The sequence below is a fragment of the Pteropus alecto genome, unplaced genomic scaffold (assembly GCF_000325575.1).
Source record: "Pteropus alecto unplaced genomic scaffold, ASM32557v1 scaffold3, whole genome shotgun sequence".
NCBI lineage: Eukaryota > Metazoa > Chordata > Mammalia > Chiroptera > Pteropodidae > Pteropus > Pteropus alecto.
This window is the reverse complement of record NW_006442484.1, coordinates 963,020-989,101: the sequence shown is the minus strand read 5'-3', so window position 1 is coordinate 989,101 and position 26,082 is coordinate 963,020. Positions and strand designations below refer to the sequence as shown.

General features: G+C 38.7%; 1 protein-coding gene and 1 pseudogene across 4 annotated transcripts in view; one reads left to right on the top strand and one right to left on the bottom strand.

Annotated features, from left to right (window-relative positions):
• The window catches only part of ITSN1 (intersectin 1), a 178,887-nt gene that overhangs the window by 152,115 nt on the left and 690 nt on the right, over window positions 1-26,082 (bottom strand). Inside the window, exon 1 of one of the 4 annotated variants that reach the window (XM_025039521.1) lies at window positions 15,093-15,216. The exons of the other annotated variants lie outside the window; for them this stretch is intronic. The gene's annotated coding sequence lies outside the window, so the exon portion shown is untranslated. Of the gene's footprint in view, window positions 1-15,092; window positions 15,217-26,082 lie in introns of those variants that run through there. 4 annotated transcript variants of the gene reach the window in all.
• On the top strand, window positions 17,245-17,363 carry LOC112470627 (annotated as a pseudogene).

Sequence of the window (26,082 nt, the reverse complement as noted above, 5' to 3'; positions counted from 1 at the left end):
AAAAAGGTAGCAACTACAAAAATTGACATGGAGAAACTCATCGAAACTCGAAAACTGGTCAATATGCTCCCTGCATCTATACTGGGTATTTCGAGGTATTTGGAAATGACATTAAGTATGGGAGTTACTCAAAAGAGTTTAAAAAATGGTTTGGTTAATCATGTCATCTTTATGGTAACTTTTACAGCCCTGATCAGATCTCTCTGTAAAGTGGACACAAAGGTAGCTTTTAGTAACTCATAAGGAATCCAATCTGTGTGTTACAGGAGATAAACCAGTTCTCAGATCTACCCTGAGACAACAACTACTCGTGCATTCGCCCCAGCAGGGTGGCTTTCCAGCACTGTGAACGGACACATGACTCAAGATGCAGCCAGGTTTCCAAAGCTTAGAGGGAAGATGATTAATGATACAAAAGAACAAGGCATGGTGACCTTGTACAATGGGATGCTTACAAAAGATTAGTCGCTAACTAAAAAAGTGCTTCAACCTTAGATAAAGAGGGCACTTGCTCACTGCAGGTTCAAGCGGGGGTGGGGGGGCTAGGTTCTTGAGTGACTCACATTAAACTTACCTAGGGTATCAGTCACAAAAAGATAATAGGACTAAAATCAACTTATTATCAAATTCTTGAGATTTAGGTCATTCAAAAGATGTGCAAACTCCAAGGTACAAAAAAGAGATCACTTGAGTAAAAGAAGAAAAAGATCAAATTAAAAAATGGGCTCGATTCTCTAGGCACTGATTATCTAGTCTGAAAATCATCTTGATACCTTCTTTAACAGGCCTGCTGACCACTATTAGTCATTCTTCTGCTCTTTTCCATTCTTAAGAAGGTGAAGGAGGGAATAAGAATAGGGTGTAACCTTTTTGATTGAGTGAATAGTTCATATAGAGGAATACGGAGTCATGAAGAAAGTTAAAATTAATCTTATAACACTCATCTATGTCACAATCACCCTTTCAAGTGTTGATTCACAACTTTTTACGTTTAACAAAAGATACTGCAAAAGTGTTAGGTAGGTAGTCAGAGATGAGCGAATGGAGGCCCAGCCCAGAGACCACCCAAAGCACACCCCATTGGTAGCAGAATTCCAGGTAAGCACACACACTAGGCAAAGTGTGATATAGCAGCCAAGTGTCAATCCCAACCACCTCAAGTGCCCATCACCTAGGAATGCCTTTGTAACCACCCATCTGGCCCTAATATGATACAGACCTTCCCACTTCTGTGGTGTTACAGCTCACTTCGCTGAGAACCTGCTCCTCCCCTGGAGGGTACTCTATTTTTTTTTTTATCTTTTCACCTTTCCAATTCCACAGGGCTACCAGTCTTCCTTAGCATGGCCAGGTTCTTTCTAAAACATACTGTGAATAAATCTTACTTTTTCTAAATCTCACTGACCTGTAACTCTTTGCTGTGCAGGAAAGAACGGAGAAAAAATGCTAATTGCACTTCTGCGTTGTTACCATCCCGCCCCATCCCCATGCCACTGGGGCAACACGAGAGTTCAAATCGCCCCCAAACGGTAACAAAAGGAAGAATAATAAGTGATCACGATATGACTATAAACACAATGTTCAAAACTATACGGAGAAAAAAGGAAGAAGAAGAAATAATAGTGGGATATACAGTAAACATTGGAGGTGGTCCTGAGTAGCCAGATAAAAGGCAATCTTTTCCTTGATTGTATTTAATGCACATTTTTCAAATTTTCTATAATGAATATATAGGTCATTAAGAAAAACAACTTTTTGTATTGAAAAATGACCACCAAAAAACCATTTTCATTTAATACATAAAGGTGCAATTCATAGGAACCACTCTATAAAATTGTTTCAACTAAGCTGCAAAATGCACTAAAGATAATGAAAAGAACTGCTAACTTCCTATTGCCAGAAGTTTTGTCTGTTATTCCAACAAACATTTATTAAGCAGCTATCATGTACTAGATCCACTGTCTGCATCCCCCAAACACTAATAAAGATATAACTACTAGTAAATCCTCGTCATCAAGGTGCTTAATTAAGAGCATAGCTGTAAATCTTCCTGCCTCCCCACCTCCAACTTTAAATACCCCTCAAAAAACCAAAGAATCCTTTCTGTAATGTCACTATATCCAAAAATACACTGCAACAGAGTGTATTATTGTGAAAATATTTGCTGCCTTTCCCTTACCAGATCCTTTCCTACCTGCCCATCCCTGCAGGAGATTATACTTATTACCCTTTGAGGCCATGCTTGACTGGGTGACTTGCTTTGGCCCATGAAGTATGAACAGCAACAGCATATGCCACTTCTGAGCAGAAGTGTTACGAGCCACAAATCAATATTTAAAGCAGCAACCTGGTACACATCAGAATACCAATGCAGTGAGGAGTTAAAAAGGGAAGCAGAGAACTCATAAACTAGAGTATTTACAATTTAATGGAGAACAAAAGAACACAAATACTATGCATATACATATAGATCAAGGGGAATATATGTTTATATGTATGAATAACATACCTGGAACATAAATATTTACATGATAAAGCTGTACAAATGCTTTGGCTTGGGATTCAGGAAGCATTCTTCAAAAAGGGTAAATATAAGATAATATTATCTCATGATCTCCCTAACTATAGGATAAAAACAATCTATGGTATGCAATTCAGCGGTAGAGAAAGAAGTACCCTTGGAGAAGAAATATTTAAAATCATTATGCTGTACTCAGGCTTGCCGCTTAGGTTAAAAAGTCAGGAACCATATCACCAATATATTTATAAACTAGAAAGAACACCGACAGAAATGTGAAATTAAAATCTTTTCCTCTTCATATACCCTTAGATATTCTTCTAAGCAAATTCTTCTAAGGAAATTATCTTTAGACTTTTGTTAACCAAGAAAACTTTCTGTAAGCAAAACCTTACACCGAAGCTCAAGATATGAAAGCTGAAATGCTCCAATTAAAGTGTGCGTGGGTACATAGGGCCACGGGGTGGGAGCAGTTTCAGGAATGGTTACCTACCACCCATCAGTATCAGTACCACCACGAGCCAAGTACTGGATAAGGTGCAGGGAATTCAGAAGGGAACAAAACAGTCTCTGCACTCAGAGCTTATATTCTAGAATGGGAGAAAAACAAGTAAATACGATCAACTCACAGAGAACCTTCCAAAGGGAATAAGGTAGGGTAATAAGGTAGGCGATGACTAGAGGTGGTATTTGGGGTTTCTTCGTGAGCCTCAGGAGTCAAGGAAAGCCTCTCTAAGAATACTTTCAGTGTAGTTTCAAGCATGTTCTAGAGAAAGTTCAGCCAACGCAAAGAGTCAAAGAAAGAAAACAACCTGATCAAGGAATAGAGAGAGACCACTGAGCTGCTGCAAAGTCAACAAGGGCTAGCGTAGAATGAGAGGAAACTGGAAAGGCAACAGAGGCCAGAGCACAAGAATCTCTTCAAGTGAGGCCTGGCTTTTATTTTAAATGTAATGGGAAGTCTTTGAAATGTTTTAAGCAAGGGAATAACATGATCTGATTTGTAGAAGCTACTGTGTGGAACAGATGCCAGGCAGGCAGAGTGGGATCAAGAAAAACAAGGAGATCATGGCAGACATTCATGTGAGAGACCGTGGTGGCCCACACTGACATTTTAACAGTGGAAATGATGAGGAGTCAGACTCGAGATATATCTTGGACAGAAAGCCTACAGAACTCAGCGATGGAGTAAACATCAGGTAGGTGGAAAAGAGAGGAATAAAGGATAGCTATGAAGTTTCTGGCCTGTGCAAGTGGGTGGATAATGGCAGCGTTTACTAAGATGGAAAAGTCTGGGGTGTGTAGATGAAAGTGGGAATAACTCATGTCAGTTTTGAACAGCTTATTATTAGGTGTCCGAGATGATCCGTCTTGTAGGTGCCTGGCTGACCATCTAAGTCTATAGTTCCAAGTATATTGGAAATACCAATATACTCGCTCAGCCCTCCCTTCTTTCCCACCTCTATTCCCACGGCAAACCCTTTAAGGCTTCTCAGAATTCCTAGTGCCCCTCAGAGTGGTGTGAAAACTTAACATTTACCTCTAGCTTGCTACCGAAATTTGCCTAATGTTTGCACAGTGTGACTAAATAATTAAATTTTAAGAAAAAGTAAATTGCATTTGCTCACACTTATACCAAAATAAATTACAGATGATTTAAAGATTCTAGTGAATAAATGAAAGAAAGTACGGTTAATATTTATAATATCTTGGAGGGAGGACTTTTTCATTGGACACCATGGACAAAAAATACCTTAAATGTGGCAAATAATAATAGATGAGGAAAAAGAGAGGTCTTAATTCTATAAAAGAAAACACAAGTAAGTTTTAAAGCAAATAAAAAATTGGGACTAAATATCTGAAGCATATGACATAAGGAATTCATATCCCTAAGTATAAGGAGCTCACATAAATTAAGGAAAAAGATGAACTTCAAAAGAAAATGTGACAAGGACAAGAGCAAAAATTCAAAAGAGAAGAAATATAACTGAACAATTAACACATGAAAAGAAGTGCTAAGCTTAACAGCAAAAGAACTGAATTAAAACAAGGAGATAGTATTTTTCACCTATCAAGGTAGAGAACATTAAAATGGCAATGAGTATAGAGTTGGAGCCTGAGCAGTAATGAGTTTCTGGAGACGATCTGGCAAAATATATCAATAGCCTTAGATTCTACATGCTCTTTGACCTACCAAGTCTACTTCAGGGACTTCACCCTCAGAGTCAGGGGACTGGGGTTGTTTGAAAAGACTTAGGTAACAAATTATGTTTTTCAGGTTAGGATACTCTGTACCTAAAAAAAGGTGCTTCAGAATTACATCTAATGATATGAAAAGATATTACATTAAAAAAATAGGTTATAAAATCATAGGGTCAGGATAATACATATCAATAGGTATATTCATATACAGAGATAATAAAGGGCAAGAAGTTAACAGCAGTTGTGCCTGGAGAGACTGAGTGTTCTTTATGATTTTCTTTCATTATATTGAGCATCACACAATACTTAAGGGATTATGCCTGTTGTCCTTCTCTTCATGTCCCCAAACCAGTTCTTCTTTATAAATCTATTATCTTTAGGAAGGACAAAGGGATTCTCCTGAAACACACTGGGCTCCAAATCTCCCTCTGTGTTATTTCCTTTAGTTGACTTGACACTTGAGCCTAGGTGGTTCTCAGTCTGGTCCCAGACCTGCAGCACCAGTATAAACAGGGAGCTTGTTAGAAATTCAAAATGTTGGGCCCTACCCCGACCTAAGGAATAAGAAGGAGGCAGGCCATTCAAATAATTTCTTCTATCACAACCCTCCAGGTAATTCAGATGCATGCTAGAGTTTGAGGAACGTTTCAGCCTATGTGCTTTAGGCCTTCAGAATCCAGAAACTATCCTAAAAACAGCCAAATCATTTTTCAAATTATATTTTTCAAAACTCCAGTTGTAATATAATTAAATCATTTGAGGGGATTGAGCTAAATCTTGAAATCTTAACAGATGAAAAATTGTGAAAGAAAAAAAAAAGTGGGGATCAACAAGAAAACCATACCCGTACAGATGTCTTAAAGGTACCAGTGAGTACTACAGACATCACTTCAAGCCTTCCAGTCTTTGAGGTAAACAGAACTGGCTTCCTGCCTCAAGGAACACACTAAATGCAGACTCAATTACACACATCAAAGGCCAGGCTGCACAAGCAATCAATCAGATCCTGAGTAATAATATTCAAGCCACATCTAGACATAAGTGCAACACTCAGGTGTGCTAAAACTTTAGAAACATCTTTATCTTCAACTAATAAATGATCCCATTTGGGACAATATTTATTGAGGTTTGATGTGGTAATTAATCTAGTTGTTTACCTGTGATAAAGATATAGAAAAATGAAATGAGGAGAGAAAAATGAAATGAGGTTTATTCACAATTCAATGAAATAAATTTTTTGGAGTAATTGAGTAGAGAGAGGAAACTTTGGGAACCAAGCCAGATCAATTGAGCTTGATCAGAAGTGGGAGTAAGGGAGAGGAAGGAATCCAGGAAAAGGCATAAATAAGCCTTTGACCTAGGCAGCTGAGTAAATAAAAAGCCATTCAGATTTTAATATCATAAATGTTATTTTATGTAATAAAAAAGTTTTTAAGTATAAAATAAATCCATAAATATGCAAAAGCTTAAATGAAAATATTGGCACCAACGACCCTTTTTCATGGCAGATGTAATAACAGATAAAAATACCTTCTCTCCCTGCTTTTGATATATGGAAACAAACCAGAATGTTCGGACAACATTAACGAACACGACTGGACTCCACGCAGTGGCCATCGACGGTAATAAAGAAGCCTCAAGTGGGAGCATCCTCTTCCTGCCCCACCCTTCCACAAGGCCCCCTCCAGCCAGCACCTTTAGGGTCCCATACAAGACTTATTTTAAGGATTTGGCTTCAAAGTCTTTTAAATCAGAGGTGTTCAAAGAAGCAGGAAGGAGGGACCATCGAGTGCCCTGTCACACGTTTCTGCTGGAACATCTGGGCAGGCTCCGCACTCTCTCTGCTCCACTGGGAGGGTCTGGGCCTGCCACCCGCAGTTCAGGACAGAGTAACGGATGTGGCCACAGAGCAAAGAAAATCCCTGAGGTACAAGTGGAAAAGTATTACAATGCTCAATTTTTAACACCAATGGAGCGGAGCCTCCGCTTCACACCAACTGCCTGGAACATCCCGGGACCCGTTTCTGCTTTCCATTTCACGTCAGTGTGGACCTTGGTCCTAGAAACGGATCTGTGGCAGTAAGGAGGAAGAGAAAAATGGGAGGAGGTAGGAGGGCACATCATTTAACCCCAATGCAGATCTCTTGGCAACATCCCCCACTTCCAGAACTTGGCTACAGAGCTGGCTTATTCCTCCTGGCAGAGCACCTGCCCTCACCTCAGTGATGACAAGTCTGGAGGAGCCCACACCAAGAGGAAGTGATTTTCTTAGAGAGGCTGATGACTTTTAATTTGATTATTTGAACCCAAAGATCCCATCACCACCAATATTTGTACTGAAAAGAATACCATGGCTCCAAATCTAATAACTCCTGAGTAATAAAGATATAAAATGACCCCCCTCCCAAATTATTTGGCTTATAATTTTTTCCCTTCTATTTTCAAAAACACATTATACAGGCACTTCATACTTTTTACTATGAGCACATTACATTTTCACTAAGACATTGGTTCTCTAACATTCTGGCCTTAGGATTCTTACACTCTTAAAAATTATTGAGGATCCCGAAGAGCTTACCTTAGAAAATTCTAAAAAACAGACAAATACAAGCATACGAACCATTAGCCATCAAAGGGATGTCGTCAAACATCATATAGCCACTGGAAAACTACACTGTACACTTATGGAAAATGAGAGTTAAAAAGGGAAATAATTATCTTAACTATCATTATGAAAATAATCTGAACTTGCAGACTGTTGAAAGGGTCTCAATGACCCCTAGGGACTCCTGGCTACACTTTGAGAACATTTGCACTAAGGAAAGAACAGGTATCAAAATTCTTGCACCTTTCATTTTCTACCTTTTCTAGACCTACAAGAGAATAACTGTGATACGTTTCATTGAACTATATATGAACTGAAATGATCATATCCAAAAATTACAAAAAAATAATTTTAAAAAAATTTTTGACAAAATTGTTACTAAAATAAACTAAATAAATGTCATGTCTAATTTTTTTCTTTAACCATTTTAGAGTTCACAATTCAGTGGCATATAATACATTCATGATGTTGTATAACTATCACCAATACCTAGTTCCACAACATTTTCATCATCCCAAAAAGAAACCCCATACCCTGCCCCCAGCAACTACTAACTTGCTTTCTGACTCTATAGATTTGCCTATTCTGGGTATTTCGTATAAACAGGATCATATAAGTAAGTGGCCTTTTGTGTCTAGCTTCTGTCATTTATAATGTTTTCAAGGTTAATCCATAATACAATATGTATTATTCATCCCTTTCAACGGCTGAATAATATTCCATTATAAGATTATACAATGTTTTGTTTGTCCATTGATATACAAAAGTTTCCACCTTTTGGCTATAGTGAATAGCGCCACTATGAACATTTGTTCACAAGTTTTCGATCCTTTTGAGTTTGTATCTAAGAATGGAATTGCTAGGCCATATGATGAGTCTGTACTTAGCTTACTGTGGACCTGCAAAACTGTTTCCACAGCAGCGGCACCACTTTACATTCCCACCAGCAGTGTATAAGGATCCCATTATTTCCACATCTTGCTAACTTGTTATTTTCTAGTTTTCTTTTTCTTATAATAGCCATCCTAATGCGTGTGAAGCAGCATCTCATACTTTTGATTTCCATTTCCCTAATGACAATACATTGAACATCTTTTTACGTGCTTGTTGGGCATCTGTATATCTTCTTTGGAAAAATGACTATTCGTGTCTTTTGCTCATTTTTAATTGGGTTCTTTATTTTTGTTACTGGATTGTAAGAGTTCTGAGAGCTAATTATTTTTTATAAGTAGGTGAAAGCACTTTAAACCTCGCATGCATCTGGTCCTCCCCTCTCTACCACACTTAAGACAACTGCCAATCTTCTAGATGAAAAGAGTAACTGAGAAGAGAGATCATAGAATCAATCAACAACAAGACTATATAATGCCTTCATTTTTGTCTTAAATTGTAATCCAGGATTGGACCATAGATGATGATAAAATAATAATAACAATATAATCGTTCCTTGTAAAATGCTTACCATTTAGTGAGGCACTATGCTAGGTGCTTCTGCATCCTCACAGCAACACCATAAGGCAAGAACTGTGATCCACCACCCCATTTTATAGATGAGGAAACAGAGGTAAAGAAAAGTTAAATAGCTGGCTTATGGTTATGTAATCAGTAGCCGAGCAGTTTGGCTCCAGAATTTGTGCTTTTAATCCCTTTACTATACTGCCTCTCAACCATGAAATAATAATAAACTTTGCTCAGTTGCTTAACTGAGAACTTTTTAAAAAATGCTAGTAGCTACATTTTGTTATGTCACTTTCAAGTTCTAACCTCTACTGTCTGCACAAATGTTTCATGCAATTCTTAAAGCAAGACTGCCTCTCTAATCGAGTTTAGGAATGTCACAAAGATGTAAGCCCAAAACCAGAGGGGTGAGTGTCATGTTAGCACTCTGATTTAGATCTTTTCTAACATTCTTAATCTGACCAAAGACTGTTCAGGATATTCTGACTCAGCAGTCTATTTCCAAGAGCGTCTAGACTGCATATTGACTGCAATTCTAAGAGGTTACAGTTACCAGCAAAGCCAGGGCCTAAAAGCCCATCTAACTCAAACCCATAATTTACAGTATAATTATATATTGGTAAATGGCTTTGTAAACTGAATCTCAAACTTGAGAAGAAATCTAAAAGGTAATGTATTCCATGATAAAACCAATATGAACACAATGCTAGAGTTTATAGATTTTATTTTCTGAGCAATAATTACAGGGATAACTGCCTGATGTATCTAGCATTGCTACAACTGTGTAGAGTGAATGGATCTCAGAATTTTGAAGAGCTTACAAGAGCTTCTGCTCCTTCTAGAATTAAAAGGTAGATTAAAGCCCTGCAATGTGCCTACCTGATAAACACTCATTTATACCAAGTATCATTTTATAATGTTATAATATCCCTATTTACTTTTGTGATAACAGAAGAATTTTTTAAGTTCAGCTACCCAATATGCCATTTGTAATGCTTTCATTACTACAAATGGCAGCAAATGTGAGGTTTTCTCATCTGTAACAGAATGGTATTTACCATCTATCTCACAGAATTGTGGAGAACAAATTTTAGATGGAATATGTGAATGCCTCCTGTAAAATACCTGAGCCATGACAGGTACTCAATAAACATTCATGTGTAAGTAAGGAGTAATGGGTTTGGGTCAGATAATACCAGAAGTCATTCTAAAGCATACTTTACATAAGCTAAGCACAACTCTGATTACTTACCTAAAGGTCATTTATCTGATGAACTCACCTACATATAATCCAGAATCTAGAAAATACCAAGAGAGCTTCCTGACTAGGAAAATAGGTATCATTCACATAGTTATTAAAGGAAATCGGTTTATTCTTTGGGTTAGACCTAATTATAATACCATTTCTGATAGAGCAGAAGGCTCCAAAAACTACCCCACCATCTATTTGTTCAGATGTTTAATTTAATTAGGGCTAAGAAGGTTCAACATGCAAAACATTAGCATGAGCAAGCTGAAGTCACAAGAGGGATGTAAAGTGCTTTCCTCTTAGAACAGAATTATGAATATAAGAATTATAAATCAGAGGGATCTAAGAAATAGAGAGAAAGAGGTAGAGTCAAAAGTTTGGGAGGTGAATGGGAATCAAAGAGAAAGTGACTAATAGCCTGGGCAGGAACTTTCGCCTCAGTGAGGTCAGTCTGACCTAGAAGGATAAGCCAGTGACAGATTGGGGGAGGCACAAAATAGAGAGCAAAGGAGCATGCCACGTTAAGGGAAATGAAATGTGAAGGTTAAGTGCATATGACAAAAGGACAACATTTGGGGGTGCAGGTGACCAGAGTCAGGAGAGGTGAGGTATAGATGGAAGAGAAGAGGACGAAACCAGAAAGGTCTACAGGGATGGAGCACAAAGCAATCTTCAGACCGTGCGCAAAGGTTTAGATTTTTATCCTACAAAGTGACAATTCTTAGTGTGGTCCGTGGACACCCAGAGTTCCCAAGACCCCTTCAGGGGTTCTGCAAGGTCAAAATTATTATTCTAGTAGTACTCAGACATTATTTTCCCTTCTCACTGTATATTCACCCTGATACAAAAACAAGGGTGGGTAAGACTGCTGCCACCTTAGCAGTGGCACCAAACTGTACTCGTGGTCATTGTATTCTTCACTGCCACGCACTCAACTTAAAAAAAAAAACAACTTTAAAATTTAAAAAAAATGTTTCACTTCAGGATATCCTTGATGAGTCATCAAAAATTATTACTTTATTAAGTCTCAGCACTTGAGTATATGTGTTTAATATTTGTATTACTAAAAGGGAAGTGGTCATAAAGCTCTCCTATGGCATACCAACTATGACTAAAGTCTCAAGAAAAAATATCTGTGCAAATGAGTTACAAGCTGAACTAGCCACTGTTTACATGGAACACAATTTTTATTCAGCAGAACAACATCAGAAAAACTATGGTTATTTAGACTTGAGGGTTTGACAGTTTCTCATAAATGAAGTAAGCCTGTTGCTTCGAGAAAAACAATTGACAGTATGATAGTATTTGCTGCTAATGATAAAATTTGAGCCTTTGGGTGAAATTTAGAAATTTGGAAAACATGCATCTGCCATTTTGAGCATTTAGAGAATTTCCTAATTCTCTAATGCTTAACATTTAGAGAATTTTCTAATAAGATAGGTGGTGATAGTAACAAATAGAATTTTGTAATATTATTTAATGAAACATATCAACATTTGGAAGATCTACAAAATCAATGAACCAATATTTTCCAGATGATCAAAACATGATCTTAAAAAAACACACACACATGGAGTCAAATATCCATTCAAATTGCAAGATGGATCGATAGATTTTATTGTAATGGAGTATGAAAAGTTCGTTAACGTGATTTCGGATTCTACACTGCAACTAAACCTTAAGAAATTACCAGAGTCCAATTTTGGTATAGTATCAAATAACCACAATTTTCTGAAAATGCCATTAAAAGACTCCTGCTTTTTCCAACTACATATCTGTGTAAGGCCAGATTTTCTTCAACTACTTCAACCAAAGCAACATTTCACAACAGACTGACTGCAGGAGGGCTATGAGAATCCAGCTGTCTTCTATTAAGCCAGACATTAAAGTGATTTGCCAAACTGTAAAATGATGCCACTCTTCTCACTAAATTTTTGTTTTGTAAAACAGTTAGCTTTCATAAAAATTTGTTATTTATGTAAGCATGTATAGGTTTATTACAGATAGTGTCAATAAATAAATATTTTGTAAATTTCGCAGTTTTCATTTCTAATCTGGCCAATAGATTTTTAAAAAATGAACATTAAAAAAAAGCTCCTTGAGGTCCTCAGTAATTTTTAAGAGTATACAAGGGCCCTGATACCAAAGTTTGAAACCCTCAGCCATAGGAGATGAAACCACAGGGAAAGAATTTACTATGCGGCAGCATCTGAACAAATGCACAACTCTAACAACAATGGGTAGGTAAAGCCAAATGGATTAAGGAAGCCAGACCAGCCAGGAAGCAGCAGCCAGTAAAAGCAAATTAGTAAATGCAAAATGATGAAGGCTGAACTAAGGATGGGGAGACAAAGGGATGAATTCAAAAGACATTTCAGAGGCAGAATTGACAGAATCTAGCAACCAACTTCAGAATGAGAGAGAAAGTCCAGGCTTGCATGGCTAAACTGTAATTGCCTGTCCACCTATCTGGCTTATGGACACGTAGTGAGTCTCTTTTATATAGTCATGAGCTGCTTAATGACAGAGATGCGTTCTGAGAAATTTGTCGTTGTGTCAACATCACAGAGCACATTTACACAAACCTTGATGATAAAGCCTACTACACACCTAGGTTAGATAGTATAGCCTAGTGCTCCTATGCTACGTCTGTATAGCACGTCACTGTACAAAACAACGCGAGATTAAATCAAGCAGGAGAGAAAATGATGCAATCAAGATACACAGTAAACACCAGATGTATGAGACTGCTGCATACTGTTTTACAGCAAACTTTTCTTTTAATAAGTAAAAGCAGTAGACTCTAAAATAATAATTAAATGTACAGTAAATACATAAACCAGCAATATAGTTGTTTATCATTATCAAGTACTATGTACTGTATATAACTGTATGTGCTATACTTGTGTTCAACTGGCAACAGGTCTGTTTATACCAGCATCACTACTAACACACAGGTAATGCACTGTAGTATGATATCACTAGGCGACAGGAATTTTTCAGCTCCATTATAATCTTATGGGACCACTGTCGTACATGAGGTCCATCACTGACCAAAACGTCATCATGTGACGCGGGACTGTATGTAGATATCTAGATACTCTATAGTCAGAAAATGAGTTCTAAACATAGTTCTAACATCAACTGGATGTCCTACAATTCAATTCAATTCTGACACTAAATACTGGAGTTAATGCAGCTCCTAAAAGTTAAGGGCTCAGTCGCACTTCAGACATCCACCACAGGTCTTGAGTAGCCGCAAGCTACCAGCACTGGTGCCAGGCAGACTACAAATTCTAGGGGTCCCACGACCGCCCCCACCCAGGTTCAATAATTCATCAGAACAACTCACAGAACTCAGGAAGGCGCGATACTAGTGATTATGGTTTTATTATAAAGGATACAACTCAGGAACAACCAAATGAAAGAGACTCGTAGGGAAAAGTACAGAAGAGGGAAGTGCAGAGCTTCCCAGCCCTCGCCTCCCCCATGGATACGTGCCCGCCTTCCCACAGATCAAGTGTCCGCCAAACCAGAAGCTCTCCGAACCTCATTATTCTAGGATTTTTCTATGGAGCATCATCATGAAGCATGTTTGATTAAATCACTGACTCTGAACTCAATTTCCATTCCCTCTGTCTTCCCAGAAGGTGAGAGGAGGGGCTAGAAACCACTACATTAGCATCAACTCAGGTTAGGTCTAATTGGGCTCATTTTGAATAACAAGAGGCACTCCTACCACTTAGGAAATTCGAGAGGATTTAGAAGTTCAGTGTCAGGAACCAGTTTCTAACACAGTAATATATAGTAGGTACTCAATAAATAATTGTTGAAAAAAATTGAACAAAAGGGTAGATAACACTGTCATTCACCAAAATGAGAAATACAGGCAGAGAAAGAAATTAATCAGAAGGTAGTGGGTGGGCTATGTTTTAGACATGCTGAATCTGAAGTGTCCAAGAAATACAGAAAGTAGTTGGATAAAAGGTTAAAACTAGAAAGGACAAAGCTCCAGGTATGAAAAGATAACAGGATTTATTCAAGGTAGAAACTCTAAGAGTAGAGATAACCGTCCTGGAAGACAGTGTAAGGTCAAAAGAGGGGAGGAATAACCAGCTCCAGGGACAGCAACATTTAAGGATAAGGATTCCTCAATGGGGACTGAGCAGTGCCCGATGTAAGAGCAGAGAAAACACAGAGTATAAAGCAGAGAAAGCCAACTTCGAAGAGTGTTTCTAAAGAAAGAATGTGTAGAATGTCACGGAAAGGTCAAGAAACAAATGGATGGAAAATTGTGCAAGAATCAACAATGGCGAGGCAGAGGCAGAACCAAACTGCCACAGGTGACAGGAACAAAGTGAAGACATCCAACATAGAGTAAGTAAGTACTCTTCCAAGAAACACCGCTGTGGGAGGAAGACGTGAGATGCCAACAATTGGAGCACAGCTTGTCAAGTGAGACAACCTGAGTAGACGTGAAGGAAGGAGCAGAGGACAGGAGAACACGGAAGCCACAGGAGACAGAGAATGAGCAGATTTCAGGCCAGGGCTTTTAGATGGACACCAAACCTTTTTACACGCCTACAAGGCCCCGCGGGGTCTGGACTTAATTCCCTCTCCAATCTCCTCGTGACTGCCTCGGTGGCCTTCTTCTCAAATATACCGTGCTCCTTCATGGCACAGGCCCTGCTAGCATGCTGGCCCCTCAGCCTGGAAAACTACTACCTTCCCTCCCTGAGTAATTCCTACCCATACTTCGGACCCCAAGAAAATGTCACATCGCCCTGGACTCTAGATTAGGTCCTCTTGAATGCTTTCTTCATTACGGCAGCTGAATCATGGGGGTGAAGGATAATGTATGCCTGTCCAGTAGAACACTGAGTGAGGACAGGGACCTGTCCGTACTGCCCTCCTTGTTCCTATCACAGCACCTGGCACACAGCAGTCAAGCACGATGTAGCTGTGGCACTGCTAAAGGAACCGAGTACAAGAGAATGGCTCGAAGTCGCAGAGGAAACAGAAAAGGACAGCATCTAGAACCAGGGGATGGAGACACCTACCTTTTCCTTCTCTCTTTTATCTGAAGCAGCACAGAGCGAGTGTGAAGAGACAGCTTTATAAGAGCTACCTGGGCAGTGGGCAGCAGGTCCAATCAGGAGGCAGAATCCCTCCAGGAAGTGAAGGTTCAGATGCCTCTGCTTGAGGAAAGGGGTAAATTTGGTTCAGTGTCTGTGAGGAATAGAGAGAAAGCTAAGGAGGAATTCTTAATAGAACACAGCTACATAGGTAAGGATGAGAGTCCACGATGGCATGGTTTTCTTCGGCCAACTCTTAGCAGCACAAATACAGGAAACGACAGATAGTTAAGTTAGTCTAGAAAAGGAGGTCTGCAGGGGAGAAATGACAGAAGGACAACAGAGCAAGGAAATAACTGAAATTATCTACTCTGAGGTCCCAGCTGCATATGGAAGGAAATGAAACTAAGAGGAAACTGATAATCTGAGGTAAAAGGAAGAAGGTTCAGGAACTAGAGTTTCTGGGTGGAATTGTTATAATCGGAACATGTGAAATAAATTACAAATACTAATTTAAAAAATTAGTGCAACATATTTTTCATACCATAAGCTCTCACTACCCACCATTTTAAGTCTCTATTAGAACCCCTTTCCCCAAAAGAAATCAAAAATAGGCCCATACCCTTCTGGAAAAGGTCAAGTTGCTGTCTTTTTTAGAGTCCAATTTAAAAAAGCAGATGGCTGAAGAAAGGATGTCCCTTTTCAGCTCCAACTTTTCTATAGTATATGCATGTTCTTCCAGCAGTTCCAGATGAACCTTAAGTTAAACCTCCAGCTATGAGCCAAGAGAGAATGCTGACAGTTAGGCACAGAAAAAACCATAATTACAGTAGTCAAACTGGTGAAAATAATGTCCTCAGTTCTAAACGACAGGGGATCTAACCAGACTATAGATGAGTCTCCCAAACTTCATTCTATCTAGAGAAATCACAAAATAGTATAACATATTTTATTTTAACATGAATGAGAAAACACAAATTCTATGAGTAGCATACAGAGTATTTAAATTTAAAAAGCAAACTTTATTGAGCAGAGAGTTCATACATACTTTTGGTTGCTTTGATGTCTCTGTACTTTTTTATTAAAGGTTATCATTAAATTAAAAATAAGAGGTCACCATAGGCCCCTTTCCATATGATCACTGTACATGGTGAGTGTGTGGGACATGTTCTCCCCACCCAGCATTCTTCTGTTAATTCCAGGAGTTTAAGTACTGACCTCACAAACTGGTATGAAAGGTAGACCCAAAGGGCCAGGACAGCCAATAAGAGTTCTGCATTCCCCTGGCCATAGTGATTGGTTCAGGCATGTGATTAAGCCAGCCAATCAGAGCCCTGGGACTCAACAAGTATGTGAGTCAATACGGTTCCCATTTTTTTCTTAAGACACTGTGCTTCTTCCACTTGCAAATGAAAAAGTTCAGACAAATACAACTATGAATAAAGAAAATTACAGCACTGAACTTTGTCCTTCTCTATACTACAATCCTTTCTTTCCCTTCCTATCACTTTTTCCCTCTCCCCAACTAATTCCTTAGGGTAGTGGACTGCTTAAACTTAGCACTGAGTTTTTATGACGTTGCCAGAGGACAGAAAGCTAATCCAAGAATAAGCCTAGTCCCAGATAAATTACTCTATAATTCAATTTCTTGCTAGTCAGAAACTAAAAAGTCTACGTTCTGTGATTGGGACAGAAAACACTTGAACAGACCTCAAACTCACTCCCGACACGGACGCACACGATACTGTACACTGGGAATGTCTCTAGTATTTTTTGCACGAGGTCAAATGTTGTACATATGTGAAGGGAAATAACACCACTGAAATACTAGGACGTTTGGGAAGTAAATTCAAAATCTCTTCCTTCCTATTTTCTCTCAGCTAGAGATCTGAACTGGTTTAAGAGAGGTTAGAGGCTGAGTTCACATTTGCAAAATGGCCTTTCCAATAAAATTGTGATTACCTGAATTAGATTAAATGCGTGTTCCACTGCGTGTCTTGTTATCCTTAATTTGTGATGATACGGAGAAAATAATAATAAATTCAAACTTCCTTAGACAATTGTCAAGAAATATGAGACGTGGTAGTGTTACAAAAATATAGTACTGAGAATGGGAACACTCAGATCCTAGTGACAAGTCTACAGCCATGCCACCCAGAACATGCCCAATCTCATCTGATCTTGAAAGCTAAGCAGGGTCGGGCCTGGTTAGTACTTGGATGGAAGACCACCTAGGAAGACTAGGTGGTGTAGGAGGAAAAGAAAAAAAAAAATAGATCCTAGTAACAGAAACCAACCTCAGTTGGCTCAAACTAAAAGGGGAAAGATGGGGTAATGTTGAGAATATGGGAGTGTTTCATGAAACTCAGGAACAGGAATGCAGCCAGCCCAAGAACGGACTGAAGAGAAGGTTTAAAGCGATTGGAGACTCAGGTGTGTTCTCTCTGCTTGTTTCTAGATACTCACTTTCTTCATTCCATCTATAAACAACCTTTCTCTGTCCCCAGACACAACAGCAGAACATAACTGCCTGTAACTCCCATGTTGTTACCTTATGGCCTGTGAGCACATCAAGCTCAAATCCCTCTTTCTTGGGCCCATTTCAAATTTCCAGGAGACAGACACTGACTGGGCTTGCCTGGGTCAAGTCCCCAAACCAGGTTCAATGCTCTGTGTCTTCTGTGGGGAGGAAGAAGTCAGAGGGAGTGAATGCGCAGATTAAAGGACAGAGCAGGGATTCAAAATGGGTGAGACAGACATTCCAAAAGTCCCCTCTGCATAGTCCCAGCTTTGTATCTTGGTTTTCTTGTCATCGACATAAGAAACTAGTCACCGAAGTCCACTTTAGACTTGTGCTAAGAGTCCAGAGTTTAACAGAACTTAAGAGAATTAAATTGAATTTCAGGGATGAGAGGGTAACTAGCATTCACCACTGCTTTGGGAGTTCATGTAGATAAAGACATATGACATATATTCTAGAAATAAAAATTGCCTTTTACAAAAATACGATGGTCTACAGGAAAACCCCAAGAGGAATTAACAATCCCTAGGTCTTAGAGGGCTGAGACTCTATTGCGATTCAAGGCCAGACACCTATAGCAAAGCCAGGCATGAAGCCTATGCTAAGCGTTCACTTATCCCCTGACCAAACTCAGAATTTCCCAACCACAGAACCTTAAAATGGGCTACAGGGGTGCTTGAGGCGCTACTGCTCTCAGCTTTGGAGGATGATGCCTGCCTTTGGTACTAATTACCTGGACTACCGTGGTGCTAATATTATATGATATTAAAAACATTGAGAAGCATTGAATAAATGACCAAAATGCTACTAGAACAGTTCTAGCAAAGTGGCTGGCTGGTTACCAAGTAAATCTCTGTAATGCCAATAACCATTTACTAGATGTTCAAACTCATTGGTAGTACCAAAACATGCAAGATAAAACTGGCTAAGATTTTTTTACAATGGTTTTACCCAGAGCTGGTAAGGGGAGAGGAAATGGGTACACACTGCCAGGGGTACACAAGGGAGGGCAGCATGCTCTTAAGACTTGAGAATTTACTGAAATATATTAAGTGAAAAAAAAATTGTATGTACCTGGTTATAAACTGGCAAGGCAACAAAGATTGAATTCAGCCCTCAGGTGTGCTTTGTTTGAACCCTAGTGTTAATAAAAATTGTGACCCACATAAAAATCAGGAGATTTCCTATCAAATCCATATTTCTAGATTTCTGGCTTCTCTTGAAGTACCAGAAAGTATAGTAACACCAGGATGCCTCCTCCCAGGGCCACAAATGTCTGCACTGACTGGCCCCAGCTGCCCCATCCATCCATGGGACCATCCTCGGTGTCAAGAGTCCCTAACATGCCTTCGTGTCTCTAGACTGGGCAGCTGCACACACCTAACCTGCTGCGTAATTTGAGCAAGTTGACCCCCTCACAGGTGTACACAGTCATTGTCGCTGGACAGTGAGATTCTGGGTATGCTTTTTTTCTTTATAGTTTCAAAAGTTTTCTTCAATAAACATGTATTGCTTTTGTAGTAAGAAAACAACATGTTATTTTTTAAATTACCAAATCACAACTGCAATATCACTTGAACTAATGAGATCAAAACAACTACGGATAACAGATAATGACTGTGATTTAAACTAATTGAACCAGGAAGTAATGTAAGGTCACAATTACTGCAGTATTTTTCTCCCCTTGATACTAATTAAAACATCAGATTGGACAGACAATAGCAGCATTTTACAAATTAATCTTCCTAAAATGAACAGCTTCTATTAGACAATTCATAAAACAGCTATTTTAAGGATTCTTTTCCATGTATTCAAAGTTTTTCACCAAGAAATGTAAACAGAAAATCTCTCCTATCAGAAATCAATACTCATAACCTCAGCTGATTTAATGTTTAAAAAATTAAATAATCCTTGATCTTCCTATTGTTTTATTTTAGTTGATCAATAATAACAGTAGTTTTATGGGGTTTCCTTTTCCTCAGAAACTTCGAAAAGTTTATACAAATCACCATTCTTCTCACCCCATCTGAGACCTCAAAGAGTAGATCATATAATCCTCCCTGTAAAGAAAAAGTACAAGGCTAGGTAAAAATGTCAACATCCACAGCTAACCGTTATCTGTGTCAAACCATTCCCATGTGACATCCATAGTGATCTTTTTAGACAAAAGCAAATCATAGGGCTCCCCTGCTTAAAACTCACATCAGCTTCCTACTTCCGCTGACTCTGAATAAAATCCAAACCAGCTGGTCTCCTTTATTCCTCACCTGCCTCTCCCGAGCTCACCACACTTGGGTGATTCTTGCACCACACTTGGGTGATTCTTGCAATTGTTTGAGGACAATTGAGTCCTCAAACACTAATCTATTCAACATGCCAACAAATAATGGTTGAGTGTCCACTGTGTACCAGGCACTGTTCTAGGTCCTAAGGATAAACTCCAGCAAGAAACAACACAGACAAAACTCCCTGCCCTCATGGAGCTATCATTCTAGTAACCCCTCTACCAAGTTCTCCTTCTCACTTTCCCTAATCACTTAAAGAACATTAAAACAATTGTAATGACTATCTCTGAGGGTGTCTGAAAATGAGCAGCACTACCCCAAAAAATGTATTGTCATTTACTGAATTTATTTAATGTTAATTATTTATAATAAATATTAATTTTAGTTACTATTTATAAGTGAGAGAGGGAGAGAAATAAAGGAGGAGGACTGTACTCATCAAAAACTTGCTCTATACCAGGAATGGCACTAATCTTGGAGGGTCATTTTTTCAAGGTTTCTCTCAGTACTAGGTATACAGCTTTTACATGTCAGTGATCAAAATGCAATACTCCGGTACTGCAAGAATGAAGCAGCTGAGTTTGAAATAATTCCAGAAACTGAATGATTACTTGCTCTTAATATCTATTACCTTAAGTTTACAGGAGAAATAAATTGATTTTTACAAAACACTGAATCCACAATGAACAGAGTCATTATAGATAATGAACACTTGAGAGTAGAGTTCTCTGCTACTTAAAGCCTCTTGTGTGTGTGTGTGTGTGTGTGTGTGTGTTTAAACAATGACTTAGGACTTGTCAGAACTGCCCCTGCTCAGAAAATCTGTCTTAGAAAGAATTAGACACACACACACACACACACACACACACACACAGAGCCTGCACATGCACACAGCTCCAATGACATCTTTCTACACTTTTATAAGAATCAGTGTCCTCCTTAATTAGGTCGGTTAAAGCATGGTACTAAAAGCCAGTTGACTTCGTTCATTTCCATGAGCTGTATCCATGTCTTGCAAATGCATGCCACGGGCCACCAGAAGGACTCACAGACAAAATGCAGGGATGAACAAAACCATCACTGACAAACAAGTCAAAATGCTCACCAAAGCAGCAGGGGATCAGAAGCAGTGCTCTCTTGTATTAAGGAGAGGATGTTTAATTTTAACTACCAAAGATAAAAAAAACTTTGACCAACTGCTATGACCTTGTTATTTTCACATTCAAACTCTGCTGAATCCAAAACTCTGTCACATCCCTCAGTTCAATTCCTGACTACCACTCAGTGATGAGTGAAATGTACTCAGCCTCACTCCCTCACGGCCTGGGTGAAGCTCTGCACCACATGACAGCGAACATGGGCTTTGGTGACCAGCTTAAAACTGAGCCAGGGCAGTCCCACCTCGCTAGGCAGCACAGACGAACTCAGGCCAGGGAGCTGAAGCCAAAACAATTTCACCAACGCTCCCTGGGCAATAAGCTGGCATGGTAACCTACCAATCATGAACTCTACCAGAAAAAAGGTCAAAAGAGCATTGGTGAATTCAAATAGATTAACCTGCTTGAAATGCACGTTGTTAGAGGGCTACAAACATAAGCAACAAAACTTTAATGATATCCTACCATCGCATTTAGTAATAGACATTTTTTTTTTTTAAATGATCTCCTAGTGGATCAGTGACATCTCTCAATAGTGAGGCCTTCCATTCCTGAAGTGAACTTCCACAGGCCACTTCAAATCTCCAAAATGGCCAACGTGGAAATGTTTAGACAGCCTCCCACCGTCTATTTAATCACACGTATTTCTGTATGTAGTCTTATGTTTCCGAGGCACTCCACACCACAAGTGAATTGCCTGTCTTTTCAAATTTCCTACTCTATGACTCTAATCCTGTTTTCCATGCAGGGGCACTTTAGAAAACCACGAGAGTACAGGATAACAAGCTGCTTTGCAAGATGAACGCTAGACAGTAGTGAGGCCTATTTGTGAACTGACTTATGCACTAACCCCTCAATGAGAGTGATTCAAATCTGTGCCCCATCTAATTTATAAATTAATACACAACAGGTTATTAATATTCTAGGTTATTCTAAAACAGACATCAAGAATGTAAAAAGTACCCCAGTACCTACAAAGCATGCCCAGGAAATAGGCAGTTCAGCACTGTGGCCAAGAGTTTTGGGCCCTAGAGTTGCAGATCTTTCTTGTTGGCTCTTTAAGTTACTTAACTGCTGCTACCTCCAAGACATGTTCATCCAAAGAATGAGTTTTATGAAGATTGAGTTAATACTTACAAAATGCTACAAAAAGAGTTGATAAACATTAGCTATCACTATTACAGGTATATGAATTTATGACTTTCTACATCATACTACTAAACAGGCTATATTAATATCTCATTCTTCTTCCTAAAAATAAAAATAATTCACTGGGTTTATCACTGCTTAAGTCATTCCAAAAGAAGAGGGGAGGGAAACTGAACTCTCATGTATCACAGTAAGAGTATAAATTGCTACAATCTTTCTAAACGGTAAATTGCAAATATGTATCAAAACCTTAAAATTTTGATTCTGCAAATCCACTTCTAGAAACTTATTCTAAGGAAAAAAAATCTCACAGGTATATACTAGGATAGTCACTGCGGATTTACTGATAATGGGGGGGGGCAGGGAGTAAACAATATCTAATAAAAATAAATAGGTTAAATTATTATAGGTGCATAAAATGGAATATTATTGTTACTAAACTATTATAACTGATAATACAGACATAGAAAGATTCATAATATGTTAAGTTAAAAAAAAAAAACAATCGCATATATAGGACCCCAAATTTGTTGCCAAAAATTGTATATGAATAGTCATGTGCACACACACACCAAAAAAAGGGTTTAGAGAGATACCTGCTCAGGCAATGGGCTTATGAGTATTTAATAGTTTTCTACTTTTACTTTTCTGTATTTTAATTTTTCTACCATAAATGTGCAGTCCTTTACAAGGGATATTACCTACCTGATCATCATAAACTGAGTGTCAGTTTGGTCCTGAAATGTACAATTAAGCTAAAAGTGATGACAAGGTTTATTTTCATTTAGAAAAAAACCTGATATTTATGTAATATTTGATGGATTATTAAATATTTAAGTTTTCAGCCTAGTTCTCCAATTTCTTTAGTACCAAGAAATTAGCAAGACACTTCTTTTTAACGTAATAGATTTCTGCTTACTACTATAAAGTGCAATAGTACAAAAATTAAATGGGTTAGCTTTTGAGTCTTATATTTTTATATATCTCAATTCTTTATCTTCGTATTTACCATTTGTTAAATGAACATGTCTCAAGAACTTATGTAAGCATGTAGAAGTATTTAAACTTTACTACTTTAGTCCCATTTTCAGCCGAGAAAGCTGAGACATTAAGAGGTTAGGTGACTAGATCAAAGTCACTGCACTCTCAAGCATATAATAGAATTTGTAATCTATGGAGTCCTATAATGGACTCTGAAAGAAGGGTGTGAAGGTCATATTTTATCAGTATGAAAATGAAATTAGAAAACATACCAGTGTTCTATATCTTTGGAAACCAATTTTACTAGCATTATGCTAGGCTTATCATAACTTATAAAATGTTATTTTGATATAGTGATAATAGTAATTTACCACTACACTGTGACTTATATTTACATTGTGCGTCTCTAAGCAAATATTTTGCTAGGTGACTTCTTTCCAGCTTATCACCTTGAGCATTCTATGCTTAGGAAAGGTTTTCTCCTTTCAGAACCAACCAAACTTTCAGAAATGACTGGGATATAGTACTTGTAGCTCCTAACTTCTAAAAATCAGTGACTACTAAGTGATAAAAGTAATTTTAAAAGTAAAGGTTTTAAAACATTCACTCATAAATATTTTATCAAGTTCTTCCAGACACCATTCCAGGCACTTAGGTTACAATGATGAACCAAAGTCTCTGCCCATCTGAAACGTTTATTACATATCACTTATCTGAAAGTCACGGTCAATTTTTATTAGCAGCCTAGGGTATAAAACATTGTTACTTGAAAAACTTAATATCCACTCCAAGAGATGGTATTAGGAGATACTCGTGAGGAGGAGGCACAATGCCAAAGGTTCTCCAACTTTACAAGCAGGAGAAATTCCTAGAGAAATAGTTGAAAATACTGATTCCAGACTTCCACCTCCAGAAGTATGATTCTGAGGAGAGGTGACAAAAATGTGTCTATTTAACAAGACTCTCAGTTAATGCTACGTTAAGTGATCTGAGGTCCAGACTTTGAGAAACCACCAGTAACTGGAGCCGTTCTGAAGAGAAAAGCTCTGCCGCAGTGGAATTTGAACTGAGTGATAAACCCAATCCTCGTGTAATTAATTCATTCTCTGTAATTCACGAATTTAGCAAATTAAAAAGATGAGTTACAGTAGAGGAATTTACCAGCACTTCCTCCCTAATCTCTAATAGGAAATTTGAATTTGCCTCAATCTAGGCATCTGGGAAAAAGATAGACTTAAGCAGAATTCTACTACCAATATTAGAGATAAGCATTAAAAAAAAAAAAAAAAAGGAAATTGCTAGTCAAGTGCAAAAAAAAATGCTAAGACGGACAAATATTTCACGGAACTAACTTGCTACCACTCATTTTATGCCCTATTTCACAATGTTTAGTATCTGAACAATCCACAGGGTTCCAAAGTACATCAAAAATTTGTTCATTTCCTCTCTTACTCAGGCAGAATAATAATAGTTTTGTGAAGGTACCATGTGCCTCAGCTATTTCAAAAGCTACATTCTTAAATTTAAAAAAATACCTTTTAAAAAAAGTTCTACCAGAAACTCCTTAACTGGAGCTACTTAAGGAGTTTTAAATAGTTTTAATGCCATCACTAGTGTCCCTCGTTTCTCAATTTAGATTACTTAAAAAGGTACTGGGTTCTTTACAGAAAGAACTCAATATTAAAAATATATATTTTTAAAATTATAAGCAAACACATCAAAACAATATGTTTAAGTAACCTATTATAAAGAAACAGACAGGTAAAATTCATGACTTTGAGGGGTGTTCAAGGTTCTGCACCGTAAGTCATCTAATCACAAAGGTATCCCAACAAATACATTCCTCCTATTTTAGAGATTAAGAATAGCACTACACAAACCAGCTGACCCGCTGGGTCTTGGCCCCAGTTGCTGCCCTCAGACCCTTGTCCACTACATAATCCATGGGATCTCCGAGTCTGTCCTCCATCCGTTCAAAGAGAGATGAGTAAAACTGCCTCCTCGTTGACAGAACTGAGATTTTCCAGATGCATTTGTTTGTATGGTATTTGTTTTACTATCTACACTTTTTGTAGTTGTTTTATTATTTGTATGCTTTGACCACGCAAACAGCTAGAGCAGGATCCAGCAGATAAGCACAAAGAAACGCATCTGTCCGGAGTCTGCATGTACATGAAATTTCGGGCTGGTGCTGCCTTCAGAATAGCACTGATGATGGCAAAGTTCTATAAGAAACTTTCATATTAAGAGGCTATCAAAAATCTCCATAGCCTTCAACTCAACTGAGACTCGCTAATCTATTTCTTCAAAAGCAAAATCTTCTTTAGTCTGAATCGCAACAAAAGATGCCCATAGGAAATGTAATCCACGAAGTTGTTTGCTAATCCAAAGGCAAACAGAAGTAAAGGAAGGTACAGCCCATTCCTTGCTGGTTTCCTTTTCCTGGGGATTCTGATTACATTTCCTCGTTTAGGCAAGAAGAGACCAGAATTGTGCCTTCGGTCCACACCATAGGAGCGTGCCTGCGCGTAAAGAAGGGAAGGAGGAGCGGCAGGCACCGGGGACGCGCTCCCACTGAAAGGAGAGCCGCTTTCTGTTAAATACCATCGGAGTCAGCCCCGGCAGAGCGATTTAGGGCCAAACGGCATTGACTGCCCTTCACTGACAGGGACTGTGCAGGCACACGAGAGAGAAAGAGGGATGAGCAGGGGACTCAAGGCCGGGGGGAGAGGCTGGCGGCGCGCTGCCGCTCCCGGCGAGCTCCGGATCCCCCGGAGGCTGGCGGGGAGGCGACGCTTGGCCACCGAGCCAAGCTCGGGCGGCCGAGGGCAGCGGGGTCAGCCCAGGAGGAACCGACCGCCCCCACGTCTCCCTAGGGAGGG